This window comes from Miscanthus floridulus, chromosome 3 (genome assembly GCF_019320115.1).
Source record: "Miscanthus floridulus cultivar M001 chromosome 3, ASM1932011v1, whole genome shotgun sequence".
In the NCBI taxonomy this organism is placed as follows: Eukaryota; Viridiplantae; Streptophyta; class Magnoliopsida; order Poales; family Poaceae; genus Miscanthus; species Miscanthus floridulus.
Genome location: NC_089582.1, coordinates 126756879 through 126782294, shown reverse-complemented (window position 1 = coordinate 126782294; position 25416 = coordinate 126756879). Strand labels below are relative to the sequence as shown.

Here is a 25416-nt window from a genome sequence, read left to right as displayed (position 1 = left end):
GATTGCTTCGTTGTCGGAGATTGATGGGACCTTGATGCGCATCTCCGAGAAACGCCGAACGTACTCGCGCAGTGGTTCATCCTTCCGATCTCGGATCCGCTGCAGATCGTACTTGTTGCCGGGTTGTTCACAAGTAGCGATGAAATTGTCGATGAAGGCCTGCCTGAGCTCCTGCCAAGAGTCAAAATAGTTCGCTGGCACTTCGGTGTGGACAGATGCGTTGGATGCGGCGCCGGATGAGGAGCTGGAGTCACCCTCTCGGACTGTGTGGACGGATCCTTCTTGATAATCTTCAATCCGGACCATGTTGACGATGTTGCATGGCTTTGGCCGAGATCGGTGGATAGGACATAGGTCTGAGCGGCGTCGTAGGTTGTACGCATAGCTGGAGGCAGCGTTTCGTAGGCCGTAGGGCTGGACCTGGTGGTTCTCCGTTGGGACTTCGTACTCGCAGAGTCGGAGACCCATCGCGAAGGCTGGCTGGCGATGAGCGGAGCGCCCCTCAGGAGTAGATATGACCACAAGATCTGTTCCCAACCGTGCAGGACGACTGGCCCGAGCTGGTCGGATAGATCTATTGTGGGGAGCTATTACCTGCTCATTAGGTTGGCTTTGAATCGTGCTTACCAGAGCTAGGGTTTCAGCGAGTTTGATGCCAACCCGATCGATGGAGTCATGCAGGTTGGTGTCGTCGATCTGCTTTCCTCTGTAGCGAGGAAGCGGATGACGGGTTGTTGACGTGGCTGTGGGCGTGGTCGAAGCCAGATGTACCATGGTCAGAGCCAGATCCATCGTGGTCGGAGCCGTGTTCGTCATGGTCGGAGCCGTGTTCACCATGGTCGGAGCCGTGTTCACCGTGGTCGGAGCCGTAGCCGATGCAGGTGAAGTAGTCGTCGGCGTGGGTTGAATCCACGCCTCCTCCGCGGTCATGGCGATGGAGACGCCAGGGCCGGTGGTCCAAGTGATCTGGCCGACGGTGAACGTGAGGCCGTTGGGCGTAGCCATGGAGCCGAAGATGATGACCATCTTGTTTGCTTGGAGAGCAGTACGCACACCCCCTACCTGGCGCGCCACTGTCGACGAAATATGGTCGGCAGTCTACCTAGGGGTATGCCCAAGGTAGTAGATTATCGGTAGACAGATGCGCAAGCCCCAAACAAGACGGTGACGCAAGACAGACACGAGGTTTTATCCAGGTTCGGCCGCCAAGAAGGCGTAATACCTACGTCCTGCGTCTGATTTGTATTGCTGTATGTCAATGAGAGATGTTTTTTAGAGGGGTCCCCTGCCCGCCTTATATAGTCCGGGGGGCAGGGTTACAGATCTGGAAACTAATCCTAGTCAGTTACAATTGCCATATGTGGCCGGATAAGGATTCCTATTCTAACCGACCAGGATCCTGCTTGGTCGCCAAGTCCGTCTTGATTCCTTGTGCGGGACTCCGATCAGGTTAACTGGGCCACACGTCGCCTTTTGGGTGGACTGAACCCATAGATCCGGGCCAGCCCAAGCTTAGCCGTAAGGGTATAGGGGTTAATACCCCCACAGCTTCAATGCTGATCGTAAATCACATAGTGCACTCATAAGATGTCACACGGAACCAACACAGTGAGAACCATACATACAGAGGGGGAAATGAAGAACATGAATCTTTTTGACAGGAAAAAGAGATATGGATAAGTATAAATTTGTAGCGCTGACTGTGCTCTAGTAATCTACACAATGGGATCATTAGATTTTCACAGAGTGACAAAACCGAATAAAGAGAAGTCATAGAGCCAAATAATTACTCCATACAAAATCCAGGAGTCAAATAACTACTCCATACAAATTCGGAGAAATCATAGAGCCAAATAATTACATATAGTTAATAGATGTTTCATGGAGTAAATTTAGATCAATTTTATACAAAATCGTTTAACACTAAAATACAAACAGAATCATAAACAATGTTATATGTTTTCATATAAGAAATAAAATTGTCTTTTTTATAAGAATTGTTCAGAGCTCATAACTTAGGTTGAGTCCTATGTTCATGAAAGAAATTCTACTAAATTCACATGTACATGTTTCGATCTATCATAAATAAATGTGTTCTAGACAAAAAGGACATGGATCAAAATATGCATACGGCAACTATTTAAGATGTGAAAATCAGAGAATCTGCAGTACTTTATTTTAGAGACAAAATCTAATACTGCAGCAGGAAGCAGGCAGTAGGGGCATCGGGCACCGCGGGGGCGGGACGGTCGGCCGCACCCAGGCTGCCGGTCGGGGTACGAATGCGCATTCGCAGAGGCTAGACTACCGGAAGCAGAATAGCAGAGAGGAGCGGCGGGGACGGCCTGGGCAGCTGGAGCCCTGGCTCTGGCTGTAGCTGCTGGCCGGTCGGTCGCTCGGTCTGGGAGGCGCTGGAGAGTGGAGATCAGGTGAAGGCCAGGAGGGGAGAGGCTCACCGATGGCAGATTAGGACTAGTCGACGACCAGCGGATGGCCTGCGCCGTCCGAGGAGCGGCTAGGCCTTGGGCAGTTGATGCGTTGGCGTCGAGGAATTTGGGGTGCGGGTGTGCCGCACTGACGCGTGCTGCGTTCTCGCAAATGTGGAGACGGGAAGGAGTGGGGGAGGTTAATAATTGCGTTTTTCCGTCATCTCATGCCGTGGGGGTGATTTAGGCGCGAAATTAAAATGTTCGAGCCCTCCACTACACAGCAAGTTTTTGCAATTGTACACTATAAAATAGGCAGCAAGACAAAATATGTTCATACGAAATTCCGATTGTAATTATAAACGATTGTATACAATTGTAAGTACAATCGTAGAATGGAGGGGAACAAGTTCCTCAGTGCTCTCACCAGTTGTGCTCGGCACTTCGGCAGGGAGGGAGAGGGACTCGCGGGCACGGGTCCCTAAGCTGATGGCGCCATGGCGGACTGCGGCCTCAGAGGCCCCGTCGTACGGGCACGGCCGCACGGGCCGCGGGTGCCTGGCGGCGGCTGGCCGGCAGAAGCGGCTAGCAGGGCGCAACCGTGCAGGGATCAGGGGCCGGCTGGGCTGCCGGTGGTGGTGGAGGACGGGGACCGCCGGCCTCCGTCGCCAGCGCCAGGAAAGGAGTCGCCGAGTCAGCGGAAGGAAGGAAGCGTCCTCCTTTTTTTTTACAGAGTGTTACTGTCATAGTTGGGCTGGGCCAGGTATGGCAGGGCATACCCGTGCAGCCCATTAGGTCCGCCCGTGCCCTAAAAATCAAAGTATTTTTTTCCGACTAGATATATGCGCCGGCGTTGCACGGGACGAATTGAATCAGACAATGATTTGACACTTAGTTTTTTTTTGTCAATGCATATGTACATATACGATGTAAGTACAATCGTATATACGAAATTACGTTCATTCAAAATAGGTTTCATGTTTTTGGAATATTGTTTGTATATATGTTAACGAATATATGTGGAAGTACCACCAAATTTGTTTTAATCTCCAACAATATTCATATTGTTTTGAAATAATTTTTAAAAAAATAGCAAAAAAAATTTCAAGAAAATATGTTTTTTTAGAAAGGCGACAAGAGATTTGTCGGATTTTTATTAGACGAGCAAAAAGGAACAAGAAAAAAGAATTACAACAAACAACAGGAGACCTGACTAGGCTGCAGCGACTTGTTCTGAAATGTTCTTCGATTCCTTTCCTTCCATAAATTCCACCAAAAATAGATCATAATACCAAAAATAGATTACTTGATCCCCTCATGACCAGCGCCTAAGCCTCCATGGCCGGAGCCACGGCAGCCTTCTTCTGGATGGCGCTTGTCTTCTGCTTCTTGGCTTCCTGCTCAATGAGCATCTTGATGGCCTCCATGGGTTTTGAAATTGTATCTAAGAACCTGTCAATCAGTGTAAAGTTGTTTTCAGAGTTGTTATTGTTTAACTCTCGGCTAGACTGATCATCGATGGAAACAGATTGATTGACATAATCTTGCTGGATGTGTGCAGATGTGGGCTCAGGTGGCACAGGTATTGTATACGTGTTATGACTAGTCTGAGCAACTGTGGATGTCTCTGGTGACAGAGCTTGGCTTTCAACTGACATAATAGACGGATCTAAACTACTCTGTGCTTGCAAGGAAACTGTAAGTTCGGGCAGTTGTACAGTAGGAGAGCTCACCACCATGCCGTGAAGCTGATCCGCCTGCAGACCCATGCACAGGTTGGTGATGACGTGCTGCACCACTTGCTCCTTCTCCACTGCTGCCTGATTTGGAATAATGTCGTGATTTAATCTTATAAAATTCGTACGATCTATGGTTGGAATTATTTAAATTTTATATGGTCTTTTAAATTAAAAAAACCTTAGCCAATTAAAAAAACAAAATTATTCGTATGATTTGGGCTACCAAAACTCCCAACGCGGGCTGCTAGTGCCGTGCTTCCTCGTCTGGCCCAGGACGTTCGTCACCTCCACTTTATTCCTCTTCGGCTGTTCGCCCGTCTCCGCGTACGTACCGGTCTCGTTCTTCTTCAGCTGTTCGACCTTCTGCCATTTGCGCCGCCGCAGTGTCGTCCCTTCCCAGGTCTCTACAAATTGAAGCAAAGCACCACCTCCAATCGCTCTGGGCTTCGGCTAATCGGATTCGCACCAAGTCTATTTGCGCTACTACCCCGTGAAATCGACCCTGTATCTTTGGCGGATTGTTAGGTTAGTTTGTAGCTGTTCTTGGTAAAATAGGGTTTGGATTTCTTTGCAATTTTGGGTTAAGTTCCTGTGAGAAATTAGATTATTTATTAATCGATCTATGGCTTAGAGTATAAAGGTCACTTCACTTATCAAACATTGGATGCCTCGATGACATGTTGACAATGGCGACGACACTGACAGTCATGATTTATTAATCTCCAAAGTGGTTGAAAAATATGCTGAAATCCATGATCAAACCATCCATTCTCACCTAAAAAAGGATTTGGTTGAACATATTTGGGCACGATATGGGCATCATACCAATATCATGTTCTGAATTTGTGTTCTTGAACTTTTTATTAGAGCTGTTGTAAGATATTCATATGTACCAATTATTTTCTAAGACAATTATTGCCTCGTGTATGCACGAGATGGAACAGATTTATAAGAGATTCATATGTACCTGTTATTTCTAAGACAATTATTGCCTCTTGTATGCACTGTATTGGTCCAACTTTGATGTGTTTAGTTCTTATACTCCACTGTGTGTCTTGAGCCACCCTGTTGGCATCTAACTCATCACACATGCAAAGGACATCAGAATGAGCAGAAAAAACCCATCAATCCCACTCAGGCAGCCAGTTCACATTTTAACAGAAAACACATAAATGGCACAATTCAAAAGGTTCTAAATTCTACATTTACGTGGTCTGATTACAACACAGGCTCTGAATTCCACATTTGTGTGGTCTGATTACAATACTGGCAACCAGTTCCACAGAGAACATAAACAAATTATTTATATATATTCATTACATAAATATCTGTCATCATCCTTCCTTCCAAAAAGTTGCTTCCAGCAATGCTCTATGCACTACCATCTCGACCAAATAATTCATCTCCCAGAGCAGTGACAGCCCTCACATGAGCCTCCTTTGCCAATGGCTCCATCTTAGAAGTGTCCACCTTCAACATATCAGAAAACCTATCCATCATTTTTTCCTGTGCTCCATGGTCTTTGAGTTATTCTCTAACACTTTGGATTCCTTGTTTTCCTTAGCTGCCATGTATGTCAACTTTGCAGCTTCCACTTTCTGATTTGAGATGCGTTCTTGGAAATCCTTCATGTTACTTATGACTTCAGTAATCTTTGACTGAGCATTAACTAGTTTCTCCCGTTGTTCTTCAACCACTGTAGTTGCAGACCCATTAGCTGCTCCTTTCATTTTCTAAGCTTTCTTGCAGCCCACTGGACGCACATTTGGAGCCACCCTATTGGCATCTAACTCATCACACGACCTCTTCGTGCCTTGACATTTAGCTTGCAATTGCAGACTCTCTACATAACTTTCTTTTTTTCTAAAGTGGAATAATTGCAGACTCTCAAAACTCATATTGTATGGTTTAATTCACTACTGATATTAATCTGCCTCAGATATGCTTTTATGCCTTGTGTTAATGTGAAATTGTGTCATCGTTTTCATTTAGTCATGGTTGAGCAAGTTGGACTCGATCATGGTTAGTTTGAGTACTCAAATTAAGGAAGTTAGTTCATCTACCATAGAAACTAATAATCTTAATTAATTTTGTTGCTGCCAGTCAAGTACTATTTTTCATACTCAAACATGTCTTGCAAAAGAAAAAAACTGATTGATTTCATTTCATTCTTACTCCTTGTTAGAGGGTCATGGATCAAAGTTGGATGAGTAAGCCAAGACAGGATACTGCATATCAAGATGGTGTTGAGCAATTTTTGACTTTCGCTTACCGGGACATTCCACGTGATAGCGAGATACTTTGCCCTTGCAAAAAATGCAAAAACAGATTAAACCATAGCCATGATGAAGTCAGGACACATTTGAGATGTGATGGTATTATTCAAGGTTATACGACCTGGGTTCATCATGGAGAGATGTATGAAAGTCCACAATTTGCATTTGTTGACGTGCCAACTGACACTACAAACTTGCCTACTTCGGGTGTCTCAAGGGCTCCTGCAGTACAAGATGGCATGCAAGAACTACTTCAAGCTGCCTTTTTCAGGAATGAAATGTTTGAGTCACTACCAAGTATGTCTGAAGGTGTAGTAGATGTTGAATCAGGATTTGCAGATATGGAACAAACTGTAGCTGAGGATGTGCATCCTGCAGATGACAATGCTAAGGAGAGTGAACAGAATCTATATGAAAGATACTTGAAGGATGCACACACAAGCTTATATCCTGGGTGTAAATTTTCTAAGTTGTCATTTTTGGTAAACTTATATCACTTAAAATGCTTAAATGGCTGGACACAAGAATCATTTACAAGACTTCTAGGTGTGCTATCTGATTCATATCCTCCTCATGTAGACCTACCTAAGACATATTATCAAGTGAAGAGAATCATCCGTGCTTTAGGCCTTGACTATGTGAAAATACATGCTTGCCCCAAAGATTGCATGCTTTTCCGAGGAAGTTTAGCTAAGAAAGATTTTTGTGATGTGTGCCAGAGCTCTCGCTGGAAAGATTTTAAGAAGAATGGTTCTACAATTAGACCTAAGAAGAAAAAGAAACCAGCGAAAGTGTTGCGCTATTTTCCATTGATACCGAGGCTCCAAAGGTTATTTTCAACTACCAAAACTTCAGAAGACATGAGATGGCATGAGGACGGACGCACAAAAGATGGAAAAATGCGACATCCAGCGGATGGTGAAGCTTGGGAAGATTTTAATCGTAGATATCCTAAATTTGTAGCAGATGCTCGTAATGTACGCCTTGGTCTTGCAAGTGATGGATTTAACCCTTTTGGGAATATGAGTTCAAAGCACAGTACATGGCCTGTAATGCTGGTTCCTTACAACTTGCCACCTTGGATCTGCATGAAGCAAACATCCTTACTGCTGTCAATGATCATTCCTGGACTGGATTCTCCGGGGAATGATGTTGATATATACTTACAGCCCTTGATCGATGAGCTCTTAGAATTATGGAAAGGAGTGCAAACATGTGATGCCTCTTCTCGAAAGAAATTTCCTCTGTGAGCTGCACTGTTGTGGACTATAAATGATTTTCCTGCATTAGCTTACCTATATGGCTAGAGCACAAGTGGTACATATGCATGCCCATCATGTGGTCCAGCAACAAAATCATTTCACTTGAAGAATGGTAAAAAGATGTGCTATATGGGACATCGTAGGTGGCTCCCACAGAACCACATATATCAAAGGCAAAAGAACTAGTTTGATGGCATGGTAGAGGTTGGACTTGCTCCTGAAATAATGAGTGGTACTTCTATTTTAAAAATGTTAGAAGGTAGAGTTTTTGTTTTAGGGAAAAAGGACCTCACAACAAAGAATACAAAGGGAAATAACAAAGGAAAAAAGAAAGGAAAGCAAGGTGATGAAAGCCATCAGAAATCCAAGCGTAAAAGAGGACAAAAGAAATAGAAAGATGGGAACAATGGCAAGAAGGAGAAGAAGCCAGAAGATTGGTTGAAAAAGCGGTCAATATTCTTTCAGTTACCATACTGGGAAAAGAACAAACTAAGGCACAATCTAGATGTGATGCACTTAGAGAAAAATCTATGTGACAACTTAATTGGAACTTTAATGGATATTCCTTCCAAAACAAAGGATGGTCTTAAAGCACGACTGGATTTAGTGGAACTTGGAATTCAACACAATCTTCATCCTATGGTAGTTAATGAAGGAAAGCAAACTGTGCCTGATGCACCTTTTACCATGTCTAGAGAAAAAAGGAGGTTCTCTGTTCAGTATTCCAAAACCTAAGAACACCTGATGGCTATGCATCAAACATTTCTAAGTGTGTTAACATGAAAGATTGTACATTGACTGGACTAAAAAGTCATGACAATCATGTTTTACTACATGACATCCTTCCAGTGGCACTCCGATCCTGTTACCCCAGCAAAGATGTCATGGAAATAGTTATTGGAATATCTAATTTCTTTAAGAAGTTATGCTCGAAGGTGATAGATACTGATGAGCTACAAACCCTTCAAGAGAGTATTGTGGTAACACTCTGTAATATGGAGAAAATTTTTCTACCATCATTTTTTACTGTGATAGTGCACTTGATGGTGCATTTGGTAGAAGAAGTTAGACTTGGTGGCCCCGTTCACTACTGGTGGATGTACCCCATGGAGAGGTATGTAATTACATTTTGCAGGGTTATTGTCAATAATTTGTTCAACTAACAACAAGTGTTCATGATTTCATTTAGATTTTTTGTTCGGCTTAAAGCGCTTGTGAAGAACAGAGCTCAGCCAGAAGGTTCGATTGTTGAAGGGTATTGCATGGAGGAGTGCATGACATTTTGTTCTAGATTTCTTGATGGAGATACTCGTTTTAACAGACCGGCTAGAAATCTCGAACCTTCAGGCAATATGAAAGATATGTACATGTTTGAGAGTGCTGGAGAACCAATTGGAAAAGCTACTGTAAGCCATTTTGATAGCCAGCTTCTTATTCAGGCACATCGATACGTGTTGCGACACTGCGATGAACTTGAAGAATTCCGCAAGTGTGTACTATAATTTCTCTTGACTCTATTTTAAAATTTTATTATGTTGAAACCATCACTGTATAACAAATAATCCATTGTTGTAGAGAGTTTGCGGATGAGGAGAAAGGAAAATCGTGTCCTTCAACTACTTTGACTCTGGCTTCCATCGATAAGTTGATAGACCAGCACTTCCCTGACTGGTTGGAACAGAAGATAGTACAACTGAAATAGCTTATTAGGCAAGGAGTCTAATAGAATGAATTGATCTAATAATTAATTTCTTCACTACAGGTTATCCTAGGTGATGGACTAGGAATCACTAAAAAAGTTCGAGCTTTGGCTGCCAAACCGAGCAGACATGGTGTGAGATACAGTGGCTATATTATTAATGTTTTCAGGTTCCACACACTAAGTCGTGAGGCTGCAAGGTCGACACAAAATAGTGGTGTAGTGAACATTGCAGAAGATGGGGTTAATTATTATGGCAGATTAACAGATATAATAGAACTGACATACACTGACTACAAGGTTGTTCTTTTCAAATGTGATTGGTATGATGTCCATCATCGTGCTGGTTTACGAAACGATGAGTTTGGATTACCACTTGTGAATTTTTCAAAGAAAATACACACTGGGGAAAAACTGGAGCATGATCCCTGTGTCTTTTCTTCACAAGTGGAGCAAGTCTTTTATGTTGAACACCCAAAAGCTGAAGGATGGAATTCTGTGGTAAGATTTAAGCCACGAGATACTTTTGACATGGGTGATGATGAACTGCCACCGGATGAAGCAAATTAGACTAACTGGCTTTCAGGTATTATCAGGCCTTTTTTGAGAGTATGTGGACAATTGAGTGCCACTAATTTTGACATACATAAATATAATAATAATTATTCAGGTTGCACTTATTACAAGGCATATTTGTTTTAGGTTACTCTTGTCTATGCAGGAGGGTGTGTGTTGCTCTGTTTCACCCAGGTGATGGATGTGTTCCTGCATGATGGATCGAAGAGCATCTTAGTTTCTGTAGGCTGCTAGCATGTGTTTTCTTTGTAATATGTTTTTTAAGAAGTTTCATTTACAATTGGTGGTCTAAGTGAGAAATCAATGCCACTCACATGTAATGCTTGAATTATTGAGAAATTGAGTCCAGTAATTTATAGATTGGTCGTATGATTGAGAAATTGAGGTTAGTCATATGATTGAAAAAGCAGCATGTGTTTTCTTTTGCTTGAATCTTTGAGTGAAAATTATGAAATTGTTGAGCGTGTGAAAATTTTGGAAAAATATGGGGAAAAACATGTATTTTATTTGGCTTGAATTGTTGCGAGAAAATTATGGAATGTTGAGTGTGAGAACATTTTTTATGAATAATATGGAAAAAATACAGGCAAGGAAGTTTTGACCTCTTGACCACGTGTAGAGAATTAGGGAAAGGTTACCACAACACTACATGTTCAAAACAAGCATTTTTAGATAGTTATTGACGGTAAGCTGATATACTTTATCACATATCTACAAGCATGTAACGGTCAAATAGAGTCTCTAATTTTGTGTTAGCTTGATATGTTTTTATTATCGTATCAAAAGGTGTCTTTACGTGCCTATAAACAATTGTTTGATATGTTCTGTGACGTGTCTAGATGGTACAAATGATATGAAGCATCTCTATATCTGTAACGTTTTGTGGCATTTTTAGTATCGTGTCAATTAGTGTGTTTAGATATATATGGATGGTGTTATGACACACTTTATAACGTGTCTAGACGCTATTGACGATTAAAAGCATGTCTAACACCGTGTCATTTTGATACATTTCCAAAATCGTCTCGAGAAGTGTCTTTACATGTCTTGTAACAGTGAAAGCGTGTCAAATGTCGTATCCAGTTGACACGTTTCCAAAGTCGTGCTTAGAAGCGTCGTTACGTGCCCATGTACATACGCTTTCAACCAGCGTCACAAAGAAAACATGTCTAGAGGGGGGTGTTTCTTGTAGTGAAAAGCAAGCAACACCCAAAAGAGAGCTAGTCATGATATTTCAAGTGGAATTCTCACATTGATGCTCTCATGCAAGCAAAAATCAAAAGATAAAGCAAGTCAACCACAACAAGAAAGTGCACTTGATCATAAGTGGTATTCATCTCATATGGGTGAAGAATGAAATTCAACATGGTATCTATTGGTCTTCATCAAGCTTATAATTGGACTTCACATTGCTATTGGAGTAATGAATTGGAATCTATGTGACTATCCTCTACTCCAACATAGCAAAGGTATCATTGTAATGTGCATGATCATTTCATCCCTTACTAGTATGTGGTTAGTGCATATAGTACATGCTTCATTGGATCATGCATAACAAATGAAATGTTTAAATTCATAGCCTACCACTATTGTTTGAATGATTACTTGATCTAGTGGTTAGTATATGAATTTGTTCATGAGCTAGTGAACCTAAGTACTTGATCTAATTTGGATTGCTAACAAGTGACAAGTACAACATTGACAAGATAACCCTTGCAAGAGGTGTGAAGAAGCTTGTCATTGGTTCAAACTAGACTTGAAAGCTTAGGCAAATCAACTTAGTTCAAGTCAATCTTAGAAGCTCATGATAGTGATAAGAGTACAAGCACAAGACAATAATACAAATGGATATCTAGTTTGTTTATTTCAAATGGTATCTAGACTCAAGTATTTCATCAAGAATCTATAAATGATGTCTAGATCAACTCACAAGTGATATCCTATATGTGGTACTCATGAAGATAGCAAATATTCAAGAAATGGTCTTTATTGATAAATCAAACAAGTGGTTTCATACTAGAAGATTCTTTCAAATGGTATTCACTTCCTACAAGTGGTATCTATACATAATATCAATCATGCAAGAAGATGGTTCCACAAGTGATCCTCAACTTTAAGTGATCATCAAATGAAGAATGCATCCCTTACCTACAAGAGCTCAAGTGTATCAAATGGTTGACCCATGCTATCACATAAGGGGAGGTGTACCACAAATTGATATCAAGACCAAAGATCCTATGTGTGGTATCTCAAGAAGCCCTATACAAGATACAAGTGGTATAAGTTACAAGTGGTATCTACAAGTGGTGTCATTCCAACAATCATGAAGATGTCCATAAAAAATGCAAGATTCAAGACTCAACCATCTACCCCAAATGCATACCTTTGCATCAATGAGAAGCACACCTTTTATGGAAATTGATGACAAAGGGGGAGAGAGTGTACAAAGATATGAAAGCCTCTATAGGAGAGATAAATTGTGTAAGGGTAGAGATAAGTTATGAAAGCTTAGGAGGTTGGATATGGACATGGACAAAGAGGGAGCAACATTGAAGAAAAGAGATGGATCAAAAATCTTAGATAAGAGAAGCACACAAGTAGGGGGAGCAAGCTCATGAACTTTGATTGATTGCATTTGATATGTGCATATTCATGTGCTTGCTTGCATTGCACAAGCTTTCAAATTCAATATGCATGCTTGTGTGGTGTATGCTAGTTGTACAACTTGAATGATGATTTGATAACTAGCATGCATAGGATATAGCTAGACACTTGGTATGTTTTTTAAGTAATGCTAGTACCTTACTCTTTTAATGTTGATCTCACAAGGTATCTAGTGCTTTTATTTCTAAGTGATATCTAGCTAACCATGGTGCTAAGGATGAACTTAAAGATGCAACTTCGATTGGTACACGCTTCAAAGGTTTATTCTATACACCTTAGCATCATCCGGTAGTAATTACTCTCCCACAACTTTAATCTATGCATATGTGCGAGCTTCAAATCAAACACTCTAGCACATATGTAGGGGGAGCAAATACTATCATTTTAGGTTTGTGGTACTTGTCCAAAATCATTTTTCACATGGTAAAATTGCTTGGGCAAGCAACATGAATCCAAAAGAGCTTAATTTCCATATCTTTGTAGAGTTGTCATCAATTACCAATAAGGGGGAGATTGAAAGGTCCTTATTTGGTTTTGGTAATTAAGTGACAACTTAGGTAGACTAATTGTGTTTATGTCAGATACATAGGTGATTAGTCCACAGGTACATGTGTGTGAGCAACATATGCCATGAAGGTGAAAATGGCTTAGAGATGTTGCAAAGCTCACACATGTGATGATGAAGGAGCTTAAATGCACATGAGACATGACATTGAGTCATGTGATCAAGGTGGAGAAGATCAAGACAGGACTTGGCTTGATGGACCGGTTGCAAATGTGAAGGGCAAGTTGAAGGCTTTGGAGTGATGGACCATGTGGCGGTGAAGCTTGAGCAAGACTTGGCACCGATGGACGATGGCAACGGTGAAGAGCAAGTAAAGTCAAGATTAATGAACCAATATGATCACATGGCAACAGTGGATAATATCATTGTTGATCGTGTTGGTGCATGTGTTGCATCAACATTGGAGGAGATGGAATGGAATGCGCAAGGCAAAGGTATAACCTAGGGCATTTCATTTCACCGGTCATAGGTGTGTAGAGAAGTTTATGATCGGGTTTAGGATAGATGGCCGTACTATCAAGAGGGGCAAACTTGTTTGCATATCGGTCATTTAGTGCCACTCGAGTGATCTAACTTTGCATCATCGCTAGGATCGAGTGGCGTGGCAAGTTGAGTGGCTAATCCTTTGGAAAATGATTATGAAAATGCCAACACATATACACATGATGGTGAACACTTGGTGGCGTTGGCACATTTGTAAAGGAGAAGAAGTTGGTGATGAAAACGAGTGAGTCGCGCTGGTTACAGAGTGACCGGACACGTCCAGTATTTGGCGGCGTACTCAGCGATCAGACACGTCCGGTCGCCACACCGGACACATCCGGTGTGAAGCAGAAAGGTGGTGTTCGGCAATATAGTCGATCGGACGCTAGCAGCGTCTGGTCTGGTGTGACCGAATGCATCCAGTCATCAGTGGGTGCTTGCTATACTCGACCGGACGCTAAGGCTCAGTGTTCGGTCGGTTTCTAACTATCGCGTTCGGTCAGCCCTGGGGGCTTACTGGACTCGATCAGACGCAGCGGGTGAGCGTCTGGTCGTTTTGGGCTGTGCGTCCAGCCGTCTTGTCAGAGAGCCATTGGAGGCAACGGTCGGACACATGGCGGTCAGATAGCTACCGGACACGTCCGGTATAGCGACCGGACACGTTCGGTATGCATGGTCGGTGCGTCTGGTGCAGCGTTCGATGCAGCGTCCGGTTGGCCCGAAAAACGCCCAGTGAAGGGGTAACGGCTCTATTTGTTCATGGGGTTATAAATAGAAGCCATGGTTGGCCTTGGGCCAGCAAGCAGAGCACACTAGAGCCTTGGTGGCTTGTGTAGTAGTGCTTGGGAGTCCTCCATCTCACACATACTTGATAGTGATCATTCGATTATGTGAGTGAGCGATTCTAGTGCGATTGCATCGTGAGGTTGTATTGAGTGGCACTAGGTGATCGAGTTGCAAGCCGGTGGTGCTTGTTACTCTTGGAGGTTGCCACCTCCTAGATGGCTTGGTGGTGGTCTCCGTGGAAGCCCGCAAGAAGCTTGTGCGGCGCTCTAGAGAAGTGCTTGTGAGGGGCATTATGCTCGCCCCATGGGAGCCACGAAGAGCAACTGTAGTAAAGCATGTCATTGAGCTACCCTCACTTCCAGGGTAGGTTCTTGTGGTGCTCGACATGCGGGCTTGGCGGGTGATGCCAATTAGCCACCAAACCACCAAGTGAGCGGTCGACACAACAGGGACTAGCGTGTTGGCAAACACGTGAACCTTGGGAGAAAAATCATTGTGTCAACCTTGTTCTTCCCATTGGTTTGCATCCCTGTTACACAAGCTTGCAATTACTTTCATATACATTGAGCTTGTGTTGTTGCTTTAGTAATTAGTTAGCTTGTGTAGCTTGCTAATTATCTTCTTGCTTGTGTAGCATAGAACTAGCACCCTTGCGTGGCTAATTTGGTTTGTGTAACCTTGTTAGTCACATTGCTTAGTTTGTGTAGCTAAGTAATTGCACTCTCTAATTTAGCATTGGTTGCCTTGTTATTGAGCATTGCTAGTGAGCTTAGTTGGCTTTGTGCTTTTACTTACTAGCATGTGTAGGAGCTCCCTTATAGCTTAAAGTACTAGTGGCATAGGTTTGTATGACCTTGCTTCTAGAATTGGTTAGGAGAGCTCTAGCTAGCCCAACACCTTTGTTGCATGATTAGTATCTTTGCAAGGTGCTAGTGAACATAGATAGAGGGGTGTAGTCTTGGCTAGACCGATAGTTATAATTCCGCAGTTGTTTCGGTTAGCCGACACAATTAATTTTAGAAAAGGCTATTCACCCCCCTCTAGTCCGCCATCTTGACCCTTCAGGCGCCCTCTTTTCTCCTCCTCTCCCCTCTCCTCCCTCACTATGAGCTCATCAACCTTTTGCTGTAGCTAGTTGATAGACTATGCCTCTGTGTCATGTTGCCATCGTGCATCGTGCCCACCGAGCCACCGTGGCCGATGACCACTGTCGGCCAGGGTCTGGCCAGGCACTACACCACCACCACCACACTCCCCACTCACTCGCACACACATACACGTAGTTAGTTTTTTAGGTTAGGGCCTTTAGGGCCAAGTCCACCGCACAACGCCGCCGTAACCTCTCCGGCGAGCCACCACCACCACTGTGGACACCCACTGTCGTCATAGACCCCGCCACTGGCCGTAGCGTGAACCCACGAGTACCGTCTACCCCTCGCCCGTCACCACCGAGGCCTGACGCCATTGATGTACCCCACTCTAGCGAGCTTAGTGTCTCCTCCCCTATTTCCATCACCAGCACGACCACCGCCCATCGCCGTTCTCCTCTCCCCTGTCCCCTCTCTCGCTATTACTAGGGCCAAGTGGGAATGGCGTTGCCGTCACCCCTCTGTCCCCGTCTGTCACCTCCCTCCCCCTTTCCTTCTTTGTCCTGTGGGCCCAAGGCCAAAATGCTAACATCATCGTCATCTGTTGACATGGTGGGCTAGCCCACCTGTCACACACACCACACACACAGCGTGGGGTACACTTTAGAAAATGCTGGGTACACCCAGCTAGTGTACACAGAGAGCTAAAAATACATCTTCCTAGCTTAGAAAAATTCCTAGAAAATTTGTAAAGAAACTAGATGCATTAGGGAATTTAATCGTGTAGTTTGCACATATTTTTATGCATCGGAAATGCATATAAAATTCCACCTAGTTAAATAGCAATAGGATAAACTTATAAAATATATAACTTTTGAACCCTAACTCCTTTTCACATAAAACCACCTCTAAAATTCATCTAAAATCCAACCCCCATCATTTGCACCTAGTACCACCATATTGTTCTATGTTTGTTTTTGCCTTTTCTTTTGTGGTTAGCGGTAGTCTTATTTCGATCGATACGCCCGACAGACGACGGTAATCGTCAGGAGGACGAGGACAAAAATTTTGTAGACGTGTCGGAAGGTGACACCGACAAAGGCGAGTCCTAGCTCCCCTCCCTGCCATCTTGCTTTAAACCACTGAAATGCTAAAACATGATGTTTACACCAAAATTTGGGAGAAGAATGCAAGAACTCATGGGCTTCCAAGATTGTGCCAATCAAGGAATCGATTGCATGAAGATCGATATCAGCTGATTCAAATACGACTCTAGAATTAGATCTCTTAGGATGACGTCAGCAGATAGCGATGATGAGCTACGGTTGGCACCAGGAAACTACATATAGGACTCTACAAAAAGGGATAGATTATGGTCTAAGTTATCTTAAATTAGGAATATTTTCCTCTATGCCGAAGATTGTGCTGAGTCGTACTTGAGTAGGATTCGTTTTTCGGCTCTGGGTATAAATATCAAACCCTGGCTATTGTAAAAGACACACAATCAATCAAATACAAATTACTTACTTTTTTCGGCTTTGGCTACCCCTTAGGAGTAGATCTCAGCGAGCTCTTTAGCAAGTATGGCTGCATCGATCCGGTCGACCTCCACTGCTTGTATGTAAGTACCGTCATGGCTTATACCTCTATTCGTACGGCTGCATCGATCCGGTCGACCTCCACTATGACTCTGGTATAAGTTAGTTATCGACTCTTGTCTAGTTTAAGTAAGGCTGCATCGATCTGGTCGACCTCCACTGCTTGAACTAGATTAAGGTCAAGTTATCGGCTCTATCTAAGGGTGGCGTTCCTTTAGATAGATTCACTAAGTTACCGATATTGCTTATTGCTTTCATTATTTATTTAATTACAGCAATATCACTTCGTCCGATTGGGATTAATCTAGATCGGCATTATATCTTTTGTAACCCATCATTTGTTAATGTAAATTTAATCTCATCTACAGTTTAAACGATGAGTTATGTTTTATCGGCTGTTTTATATCAATCTTGATCGTGCATAGCGTATGGTTAAGGCGTGTCTGATCTTGAGTAGATCTGTTGGCTAGCGAAAACCGTTTCATGACTCGTTATCATGGCATGTGTGATTCTGCCTCACACCCCACTATTAGCACCATGGAATGGGGATCGTTATTTGGCAGATCTGTTCCTAAGAGGGCATGACCTTAACTATGCGCTATGCCTGAATCGGCTATTTTAGCTGATATCGAGTGCTTTCATGAACAGTTCATGTCATGAGACCATTGAAGTAGAGATAGGTTGAAAGATGTGTTAGCCCTAGAATCTTATTATTGTATTACAGCCTGCAAGATTCTGCCTCATGCCCCACTGATATTAGTAATAAGTTAGGGTCGTCGAGTCTATTGTTGTTTCTATGGCCTGCATGATTCTGCCTCATGCCTCACTGGTCATAGCGATAGATGAGATCTAATATGTTCACTAGATTTATCTTTATTAAATGGTTAAATGATGATGAACTATTTTATTTATACAAAAGGAGTTTGGTTATTTGCAGTCATTGGCTTAGCATGAACTAATTATTGTTGACATCTTATTGCCATTGACTAATATTTGTCTAAATAATGATATTTATCCTAAGCAATAATCGATTCCTCTTACACAACCGTATGAGCTTTAACTGATTTATTCTTATAAATATGCTGGAATCGACTATTTAGTCGATCTCCTTTCATTTCGGCTCTCAGAGCTGCATATTCAGGACTGTCTGGCAACACCGATATGTTTCGCTTTAAATTACTGATAAACTTTATCTTCTTATCAATTGTAGGGTCAAATTGACTGGCACATCTCAGGAGGAGTGCGTAGGATCGACCACTTCTGCGCTGAAGCTAGGCGAATTTCTAGCTCCATCAAGCGAACCCTTCTGGCTTGCTCGTGTGCCCTCGGCACGGGTGGAAATTCCATGTCGGCACACGACTATAAGATTATTACCTTAGAATATGAGCTCGGTCAATGTGACATGATTATTGTTGAATTAAGATAAATGGTTATCTTGTTATTTTATGAGCTCTACATCGTGAATAGACTTAGGGATAATAATGGAACTTAAAATTGTTAAACCTAAAACTAAACCCCGACATGGGGCGAGTGGTGGTAAACTATGGAGGTAGTTTACCATGGCAAGGATTCCTAGAGAGGATTCATGTGGGAGATACTTGCCCTGGTCACATAAGGACCGATTCATAGTCCCTCTCGCCTAGTGAGTCATTATGTATAGCCACACATCTATATGGGTAGGCTTGATCTCACACCCTGTTAGATAGAAGTATAATTTATACTAGGAGGCCGGTGTAGGCAGTGGAATATCGAGAGCCGACATGGGGGATATGTTTTTTTTCGTGGTCCGATTGACATGGATGCTATGTGATCTTCCATGTTAAGCTTTTGGTTTTTTGCCACGTTCGAGCCCTTGATTTTCTTGGCCGTGTTCGAGCCGTGTTTTATTTTGTGATGATTTGGTATCATCACGTTGGGGGGATTTGGTATCTTCCCGATTTTTGTGTTCCAACCCCTAAGAAGTCATAGTAGAGTTGTATGGACATCTAAGGTCACGTACATTTGGGTACAAAGTCTCGTTAGGTCTATTTTGTCCACTGATCATGGATGAGGTTGCACCTATCGTGTGGGGAAAGTTGTAAACCTCTGTAGAGTTACTTAAACCTATTCGAATAGTGACGTCCTTGAATGGGCAAATGCTAGGATGAGATACTATGATTAGATACTTTTATGTGTAATGAAACTAGTAATGGAATTGATGCTAATCCGGTTACTAGTGAGAATGGTAATACTCCTCTAGGACCCAACCCTTAATTATAATCACCGCCATATTTCTATTTCCACCCTATGGTTAGGGCTTGCTGAATACATATGTACTCACCAGTTGTTGACTCATAGACTTCAGCATAGAAGAAGACTATAACTTCAATGAGGAAGCATACCATGAGGACTAGGATTCCCATAAGGAGATACATTCATAGGAGTATGACATCGAGGCCAGGGTTTCGACCGTGCTCAAGTTGCCTATGGAATAGGACACTGCTTCGCTGTATAATAATCCCGCTCTAGAGACCACCAATAATGTCATTTCACGGCCGTAGTCTTTTGCTAGATATGTAGCCTATGACCATGCCCCTTGGGCCACTGTTGTAAGATCATATTTCTAGATATCAATAAAAGCTCGAAACCTTTGATTATATATATGTGTTCCATTCTTGTGATTTTGTGCTTATTTGTGTGTGATCCTTCCCCAAATACGGATGCACTTAGGTCTCTCAAATTGAGGGGCTGGTAGAGCAGTATCAGAGTCGAGCTTGATCGTAGGACGAAGCCCTAGGATTGGAACACGGTAGGTAGTTTTATAGCTATAGTAACAGTCGTAGACCTAATAACAATATAGTTGACGAACTTTTCTCATTGTCGTTTCTCATTTGTGTCGCAAAATGTTTCTTACCCCTATGGTGAATTTTTGCAGCAATGGACGACATATGGGAACATTTGGACTGTTTGACCGTTGGAGGATTTCCACCGCTCCTCTGGGCCTCCCATGTACTACTATTGCCAGTGCGATGTGGAGGGTGTAGTCAAGTGCAAGATGCACCTACAATTACCGAGCATCCAATAAACACTAAGTTTAGGGTTAGATGCATCCCAGCAATCAGAAGAGAACTAAGGGACACATGTCAGATTGCAGCACGATGGGCTCTCATGGACATTTGTTAGGAATATGAAGCAAAAGTCAACAACACTCATGCAAAGTTCTTCCCAGTGATGGATCAAACTTCTCTTGTTTGGTGTAAGAAGATTAAGGCAATGAAAAAGGCAAAACCACAAGCGCCAGAATACACTCTCATGACTACAACCAAGTACCTACATGCCCTTGACGTTCTCTATGAGAATTAGGAAGTGGAGCTGAAGATAAAGAACACTAAACTCAAGGAAGCAAAAATCAAAGTACAAGCTCTAAGGATGGAGCTACTCATGCTAAACTCATAGCTATCAACCATTATAGAAGAAAAGGAACAATGCAAGCAAGAGCTATAGAAGGCCCTTGAGCACCCAAAGGCAAGGAAAAGAAGAAAGGAGAGCCTACTAAAGAATCAACCACCCACAACAACAAGAAGACCGCTAGGGACGCAAATACCATTGGACCCTCTCGAGTTCTTCTTAGTACTTGAATGCTAAGGGATATGCATGTGGACCTCATGATGGGACCTTTGCGAGATACAGTTCATGTATAATAAATAAGGGAACTGTAGTGACTATTTGTAGTGTCTAGTATCCTAAGTAGTAGTAGTAGTACGCCTAGTGTGGCTTCGATGTCATTAGAAGTATGAGTTGTTGCATAGTAATCACTCTAGCAGTTGCTGTATGATGCACCCTTGAATCATATATGTATGACTATTCGTGTGATATGTATTGTGTGTTTGTTATACTTGGGTGTCTTTGCTTACTTATTATTTTATTTTCTTGCACCCAAATCCTAGAGGATGTCTTCTCATCCTTGCCATTCCATGGCAATAGATGGAAAGGAGGTCCGATAGGATTCGGGATCGCCGTGAAAGGGCCATCGAAAGGTAGGTTCATGAGGAAGAAGAGCTAGTTGCACCACAACCTAGAGGCAATCGTGAACATCGTAATCGTAGGCATGGGCATGAGCAACCACCAGAAGATAATATCCTGATCGTAGAAGAAGTACATAAAGAAGTTGAGAAAAATATTAGAAATGACCTAGTATAAGGGGAGGAAACCTCGCCACCCCCACCAGCCTTGGCAGAAGTCATGGATCGACATACTTGATTATTAGAAAATTTGGCAAGAAGACAAGATAATGGTAATGGATAAGGGAAAATAGAAGCATTCATGAGGCTTCACCCACCAACATTTGATAGTGCAGAAGATGACCCATTATTAGTAGATGATTGGTTACGTACCATCACCAATAAATTAAATGCAGTGCGAGCTACCGACAAAGAAAAAGTTATTCTAGCCACCCACCAACTAGTGGTAACCGCTAGTGAATGGTGGGAAAACTACCAAGATGCAGCTAATGAGCCAGAAGCTATCATATGGCAAGAATTTGTCAAGAAATTTCATGAATATCACATCCCCGAAGGAATCATGGAGATAAAAGCAGAAGAATTTTGTTCCCTAAGACAGGGTCCGATGACAGTGAATTAGTACATCAGGAAGTTTATGAAGCTAGTACGCTATGCACCAGAAGATGTTAACTCCGACAAGAAGAAGCAGAAGTGTTTCAGGAGAGGACTCAACACATCCCTAAGAGAATAGATGGTCACTCACATCTACCCTGATTTCAACACACTGATGAACTGCACTATCATGCTAGAAGAAGAACGTGTTAGAGGCGAAGGATAACAAAAGCACAAGTTCCTAATACAACGTGCTCGACAACAAGAAAGAACACAACGAGTCCGCACCCACAACACCGCACCCACAAGGTATCAACCGACCATGTAGTATAGGACATCCAGACCTAACACTTCACAAACCACATCCAACTACAAGAACAACAACACCAGCAGCAACAACAACATCAACCAGCCCAAGGGTACCAATAATACAACAATGGAGACTTATTTTGGATGCCGACAACTAGGATACCGCATAGCCCAATGCCCTCTTAAAGCCGCAGACTCTACCCCTACTCAGTCCATAGCCAGTAATAAGACAGCCGCCTTAGGAATTGGACACATAGCACCTCAAAACTATGGACCACCAAGAAGGAATGCCCCAAATTTTGGGCAAGGCCGTGTGAACCACGTAAACGCAGAGGAAGTACAGGCATCACCTGATGTCGTGTATGGTGAGTTTCTAGTAAACTTCACTCTTGCAACCGTGTTGTTTGATTCTGGCGCTTTGCATTTGTTTGTTTCTGCTTGTTTTGTGCTTAGAAATAGTTTAAGAACAATGTTACTCCTCACCCCTCTCTTGTTTCGAACCCCTGGAGTTGTCCTCAAATGCACTCTCAATTGCCCTCGAGTGAAGATAATAATCGATGGAGTAGAATTTAAAACAGATTTGGTAGTACTTAAGATAGAAGGTTTAGACATAATACTAGGAATGGATTGGTTAAAGAGACACCATGGCACTATCTCCTATAGCGATAGAGCAGTAACCCTGATGTTGACGATCACTAACATCAATTATAAAACCATCAACATAACCTACATTTATATTTAATTCCATCACCAAACATAGGTTTAAACTAATGAATTTCATGAGCTTTGGTAAATATTTGTATGTAGGAGGATTTATCCAGAAAATAGCTCCCGGGACCACTGTCATACACTCCAAACAAACAAACCGATGACAACAAGTGACTCAACCCGTGAAACCTATGAAAGATGATTCAAGACGGAGCCCAAGCCTCACCACCAAAAGGAGGAGCCCACCTAGAACTATAGTGGGTTGCTCGGCCCACTAGGGAGGCCACTTGGCCCATGGGGGTGGCCCATCACCCTCTGTCGCCGCGTACTCCTTCCTACGATCTACACCGTTGATTCTAAGGTGGTTTTAGGTTTGTTCATCTAATGGTGATCGAGAGAGTTGACACGGATCAATGACGTGGCAATTCCTTGCCCCCAACTCCTCCTAGAGTCCTTGCCCATTACTCCACCTCAATTCCTTGTTCACTACTCTACCTCTGGCCTATATATAGCAACCCCTACCCCCCTCCCTGAGGAGATCGTGAAACCCTAATTCATATCCTTCTCATCAGGATCAGAGTCAGCTTTCAAGATGTAGAAGTAGAATAGCTCTAGTTGAGAGTTAGAGAGAGTTAAACCATGCTCAGGTTCTAGAGAAATCTTTAGAGGTCAGGTATATCTTTGTATCTCACCTTTGTAGGACTTATGCTTTAATATATTTATCTTCTCTATCTACTTTTATGCCTTTCATGTGTATGGTTAGTATAGTTATTATACCTTAGCATGGGATCTCCGCTCGCATTGAGTGCTTTAGTTATCATATGTGACTAGAGTAGTAATCTATAGTATAGACATGGTGTTTAGACTATAGGTTACCTGAGATTGCGCTCAATCCAATGTTTAGTTGTGGTAGCCCCAGGGGTGACAGCTCTGGCAGGCCATTGTAATCCACCACTCTAGGAATGATGTTCGTAGAGCTCTAAGCAGCCTTCCCCCAACTATGCTTTCTCATCCCCCTCGAGAGTTGGAAAGGTACTGTTGCTCCAAAGTGTTATTGTGTATGATCGTTATATTTACCCATGATTTAGTTATACCCTTTAGAACCAAAGTAATAGAGAAGTATTTATGAACCTTAAACTCATCCGTTGTCCTCTAAACTTAGCTAGACTACTCATTTATTTTACCATGGAATTCTCTTATGTGTGTGTTATTCATAACTCTTATCATTATTAACACTTACCCCCACTTTAGTTTAGTTGGTATACTTCAACTTCCTTAACCATTATTTCCCTGTGGATAACGATACCTTGGAATACTCCTGGGTGAAAGCTACATCGGGATTTATCTGTGTGCGTTTAAAATATACCAACAAGCTTTCTGGCTCCATTGCTTGGGAAACAATTAACGTAAAGATTTTGATACTAGCTTGATATCTGCTAATCTAGTTATCACTAGCTTTAGTAGGATTACCCCTATTCCATTGAATTATGGAAAAGATAGGACAATAGAAGCCATTTTGACCTTTTAGCGAGTTTCCACAAGAAAAGAAGAAACATTGAAGATCCTAGGGTGCCTGAACATTCAAGATCCATCAACATTAGAACCCTGCCATCTCACAGGTTTGTATACACACATATATTATTCTAACCATGTGTAGATTGGAGAAAAAGGTCGACGTCACAAGAATTCAATTCACATCTCAAGTGACAGAAACAAATGTTGTACTACTCACAAATTCCATGTGAGTCATGATAAGTATTATCAAGAAATGTGAGATAGTCATGCTCATAGACTTTAAACTTAATGAGTAGTTATCTTTTAACTTTTTGCATTCCACTGCATGTTTACTTAGAATAATCCATGTATCCATTCCGTTTAGTTTGAATTCTCTCATATCAAATCCACAACATATTTAGTTCCATGCATATATTGATCCCATTTGCATCTTTATTAAACAAAGAAAAAAATATGAGCGCATGAAGGCTCATGCTTAGTAAAAAAATATCTCACCATGATCATGCTATTTTATCTCTATTTGAATAAATCTCTATAATGCTTTCATGTTACTTTTGTCTGCCATGTATGCTTTGGTTTGGAAGTACTGTACATACTTCCAAAGACATTTAAATTAAGCGTGGTGCTTAGGTTAAATAGCATTCCTTAATCCAATTAGACATGGAGTCTAGTTTGGTTATTGAACTAAAAATTGCTTGTATAAACACTAGTTATTTTGTTGAACTAACCCCTACAGAAAACTCTCAAATTCAATTTGAGGAAGTCCCGAGATGAACTCACATCGGAGATTAATCAAGGCATATGATGAACTCCAAATAACTTTGCGCAAAGAAGACACAGCTCATTCATCATGAATGAAAGAACTGTAAGTATCAAGGTTTATTCACTTATCTTTTGTTGCAAGTTATCTTAAGCCTTGAACCAAGCTAGAAAGCAGCCAAGACATAAACTTTGTTAATAAAAAAATCTATGCTAAAACAATCCTAAAGCTATCCTTTCATTAGCATAGAGGAAAACTACAAAAGTTATGGACAACAACGCGTAATGCAAATTTGTTTTATTCCCTCGAGTATGTGTCCACTAACATTTTGCAGAAAAAATAAGTATAAGCTATGCGTGTTCATGGTATG

At 42.1% G+C, this 25416-nt stretch overlaps 1 pseudogene; it reads left to right on the top strand.

The window, feature by feature from the left end:
- The first annotated feature begins 6356 nt into the window (after positions 1–6356).
- Positions 6357–7075, top strand: LOC136546837 (uncharacterized; annotated as a pseudogene).
- The last annotated feature ends 18341 nt before the right edge of the window (positions 7076–25416 follow it).